This window comes from Limulus polyphemus, unplaced genomic scaffold (genome assembly GCF_000517525.1).
Source record: "Limulus polyphemus unplaced genomic scaffold, Limulus_polyphemus-2.1.2 Scaffold976, whole genome shotgun sequence".
NCBI classification, from domain to species: Eukaryota; Metazoa; Arthropoda; class Merostomata; order Xiphosura; family Limulidae; genus Limulus; species Limulus polyphemus.
In genome coordinates this window covers 23,420-28,329 of record NW_013666586.1, presented here as the reverse complement: position 1 = coordinate 28,329, position 4,910 = coordinate 23,420, and the positions used below count along the sequence as shown (strand labels likewise).

The 4,910-nt window shown below is 36.2% G+C and overlaps 1 protein-coding gene across 1 annotated transcript in view; it reads right to left on the bottom strand.

Moving 5' to 3' along the window:
- Positions 1–4,910, bottom strand: part of LOC106461513 (lysosome membrane protein 2-like) — a gene marked incomplete at its 5' end in the record, with an annotated part of 52,481 nt that overhangs the window by 46,891 nt on the left and 680 nt on the right. The window lies entirely within an intron of this gene.

Sequence of the window (4,910 nt, the reverse complement as noted above, 5' to 3'; positions counted from 1 at the left end):
ACAACAAAGATTTGACCTTTTCAAAAGCAGATTGACATGTTTCAGACCATTTGAATTTTTGATTTTTCTTCAAAAGGTTTGTTAATGTGATGTCAGCAAAAATTTTACGAAACTTCCTGTAATAACCAGCCATTCCGAAAAATCTCATCAAACTTTTCTTGTTGGTAGGAGTTGGATAATTCACAATACAATCATCTTTGGCTTGAATTGGACAAACTTGACCATGGCCTACTACATGACCTAAGTAAACAACCCTGGCTTTACAGAAGTCACGTTTGCCAAATTTACAGTGAGATTGGCTTTCTTAAGCCTCTCAAAAACATCACGTAATGCACATAAATGTTCTACCCATGTGTCACTGGAAATCACAATATCATCAACATAAATTCCAACACCTGACAGATTGTTGAGTCATTGATTCATCATTCACTGAAAAGCTGCTTGAGAATTTTTCATCCTAAAAGGCATTACATTGTACTGGTATAACAAAAGCAGATATATATTTTGCTCTGTCAATTAGAGGAACAGCCCAATATCCCTTTAGTAGGTCACAATTTGTGATATATCTGGCTTTTCCAATTTTATCAATACAATCTTCCATTCTTGGAATGGGGTAGGAATCTGTCTTTGTTAAAGCATTTACTTTGCGAAAGTCTGTACAGAATCTAACCAAACCATCAGATTTGGGGACCAGTACACATGGTGAAGACCAATCACTTTTACTGGGCTCTATAATGCCGTTTTCTAGCATGTAAGATATTTCTTTACGCATTTTATTGGTCTTGATTGGATTCACATGATAGGGATGTTGTTTCACCGGAGAAGCGTCACCTATATCTACACCATGAACAGCGATGTTGGTTTGATTAGCAACATCTGGATATATACATTCGTATTCAGTCAATAAACTAGCAAGCTGATTTTTCTCTTCAGGAGGCAAGTGATCGAGTTTTGAATAAAAATTGGCCATAATGTCAGAATTACTCAGTTTGATGTTGCATTTGTCTCCAATATTTTCAAATTTACGGGTGTCTGAGTCAAAGCAAATGTCATCAGTATCAAAAGAACACTCAACAGTTAAAATATTTTCGGATGCATATAATATATGTTGTAGGGCTTCAACATATTAATATGACACAGCTGGGTATCCTTTCAACAATCAGGTGTTTTTATAACACAGTCCATATCATTAACTTTCCGAACAACCTTATAGGGACCATGATACCTAGCTTTGAGTAGATGTCCCATAGTGAGTAAAAATACCAAGATCATGTCACCAGGATGGAACTTACGCACTTCAGCCTTACGATCATAAACATTTTAATTTTGGATGACTTCAAATTCACAAGCATGTAAGAGTCTGGATCGAAACTTGGAAACTTAATCCAATAAGTGCATTTCTTTTGGATCATCTTCAACCATTGTTCCTTCAGCAACTTCAAAAGACCACGCACTGAATGGCCAAACACCAACTCAAACGGGCTAACACCTAACTACTACTGAACTGACTCACGAATAGCAAATAATAATAAATTACCTCCAATAGGTCTGCATCATATTTTTCAAGGTAGAATGGAATCTCTCAAGAGCACCTTGCGATTCTGGATGATACACACCAGATTTGATTTGTTTAGCACCGAGCTGATAAATAACTTGTTGAAACAGCCCTGACATAAAATTTGATCCTTGATCAGATTGAATTTCTTGGGGCAAGCCAACAAATGTAAATAAATTGATCAAAGCCTTAGATATATTTTGGGCTGAAATGATTCTCAGAGAGATAGCTTCGGGGAATCGAGTGGATGCGCACATGATAGTTAACAAATACTGATTCCCTGATCGAATTCTTGGTAAAGGCCCAACACAATCAACAATCACACGACTGAAGGGTTCTTCGATTGCCGGGATAGGTTTCAGAGGAAAAACAGGAATTTTCTGGTTAGGTTTTCTGACCAACTGACAGGTATGACAAGTTTTGCAAAACTGAGAAACGTCTTGACCAATTTTTGGCCAAAAGAAATCTCATAATTTTGGCACATGTCTTGTTGACACATAAATGATCTCCCATGGGGAGTTCATGTGCAACTTTTAATATTTCAGAACGACATGCCTTGGGAACAACGGTTTGATAAACAATAGCACATTCTTCTGAAGCTAGGCACATCTGGTGGTCTCCATTTCCTCATAAGCACACCATTTTTGAAAAAATAATCATTTGGAACTTTCTCCAGTTCATCTTTTGGGAGTGCATATTTAACTAGTGAAGAGATCTGCAGATCTTTTTCTTGTTCAGTGATCAGTTTACTTTTAGTAAATGGAACTTCACTAGGTGAATCAGATCCCTCATATCCATCACTATCCCTTACCGAGGAATCATCAGTAGAACAATTATCCACAAGATCCTATAATATCGTCCTCTGAATCCATGTCTATCATTTGTTTTTGGTTTAATTTTTAGCCTGAGCTCGAGTCACACCACACGAGGGAAACACATCGGGATTCTCCTCAACGACAATGTCATCCTTAGATGAAACAGTGATCAGCTTGCTAACCATTTTAGGTTCGGCAACAACTTTTCCCCCAGTCCAATCGTTCCCAACAATAATGATACACCCTTAATTGGCAGAGTAGGTCTTATTCCAACCACAACTGGTCCCGAAACTAGGTCTGATGCAAAATAAATGTTATAAAGAGGAACATTAACAAAGCCACCCTCAATACCCTCAGCAATAAGAGACTCACCAGTGGCAGAACTCGAATCTAAAGGAAATATACCTTCTAACAATGATTCAGTCGCCGCAGTATTACGTAGAATAAGTATGGTATAGGATTGCCAGTGTCATTTGTCAGACACAGAACCTACAGACACAAAAGGTCTAAATCTCTCCCTGATTACATCAGTCTTTATATCAATGGCCAAATCAACAACATCGAGTGATCTGGTGAAACTACTCCATATGTGGACGCAAACGCACTGGGTGTTGCCTCCTTTTCTTTTTCAAACCCAAACAACTGGACATAGCATGACCAGGTTTTTTTTTTACAAAAATGGTAGACAGGCCTTGATTGTTTTTATCCTGACTGTCAACAGATTTCGAACTAGAAAAGCTGGATTTTTTAAAATGCTCCTCAACTTTAGTGGATTGAACCAATACTGGTCTTTGTTGAGATGGTAGAAATTTCTTTTTATGAAAAGTGGTTTTATGTGTTAAAGTGTAGTCATCTGAAAGAGCGGATGCTTCCTGTAGTGTTCCAACTTTCTTTTCATCTAAGTAAGTTTTGAGGTCGTCACGTGCACAACATTCAAATTCCTCAATTAGACATAATTCTCTTAGTTTGTCGAAACTATTGCCAATATGCGTAGAATTGCACCATTAATCAAAATAAACCCCTTTTTTCGTGAGCAACTTCCGTGTAAATTTGATTATCTTGTTTGCGATAACCTCGAAACATTTGGCGATAAGCCTCTGGTACTAACTCATATGCTTTGAGAATAGCTGCTTTAACCTTATCATAATTCGTACAATCTTCTAAAGAGGGAGCGGCATAAGCGTCTTGTGCTTTACCAGTTAAGACACTTTATTATAATAATGACCATTATTCGGTGGGCCATTCCATGGTTTCGGCAACCTTCTCAAAATGTTGGAAATATTTATCAACTTCATTTTCATTCAGTGGTGGTACTTTAACATATCGATTAAGTTCAAAGTTGTAATTTTGCCTTGGTCGATTGCTGTTGAGTCTAATTTCCATTTCTTTCAGCCTAATTTCTTTTTCGGCTTCAATATGAGCTTGCTCTTTCTCCTTCTCGGCTTCCATACGAGCTTCAGTTGTTTTGAGTTTTAGCTGCATCTCTATTTTATCTTTATCACTCAACCCCGATTGGCTAGTAGGGACACTAGAGTATTCCTCTAATGTTTCTTCAGGCAACAAATCATCATCGACTAGTATTTCGATAATATGCTTTTTTAGTTCATTTTTCTCATTGACCTTTTAACTTCTGGTTCTAAAACTTTGGCAATTTCGAGCAATTAATTTTTGTTATATTTTTCTAGTTGTTCAAGAGAGGGTGATTCAAGAAAATCTTGATGATCAGACATGATCAAATCTTGTTGACATTGATAAATATAAATTCAATTGCGATTTAAATTTTAATTTAGATCGAATTTTGTCTCTGATTCAGATCTCGGACACGAGCCCCAATTTAGTATGTTACGTATTAGAATTTCAAATGGTCTGAAACCGAGCTAAATTATACTTAGTAGTTAAATTGTACTTTAAATTTAGCAGTTAAGTAAAATCCGATATATAGTGAGTTATGATATTTGACAACAAGACTGATACACACAGTTTTCTTTTTTAACACAAATACGTTATGAATATATACACAACAATACAATTTACAATAACAGTTATTACAAACAATGATTTATAAACAAAAGGTTCACAAACTTACAAGCAATATAAAGTCTTATTTCTAGTCTGGAACTTCTTTGATATCTTATCGAGGGTTCACAATGAGCGAGTTAATTATGAATTGATGTAGATACGATTCGTTTAACGGGAAGCTAGCTAGCTTTGTCCTCCGTTATTTACCGATATTTTCCTATCGGTGACGTTAGGTAATGTTTTCGTAAAAATACTAATATCAGATGAACATCCACTTAAGTAAAACCATTTGTAATGTTCGAACTTTGTAAAGGTTCCTGGTCAAATATCTGAAGTTTTCCGATTGGTAAGCGTTATAACAATCACAGTTATAGCTTCCGAAGTTTGTAGCACAATGACTATAGCGAACTTATAATAGATACTCTTTTTTGGCGCGTCGCGTTGGTTATATTTATACGCGTGTAGAAACTTTCTAGAGAATTCAGCTTTACCTAATAATACCGGTTCCATTTAAACGTTTA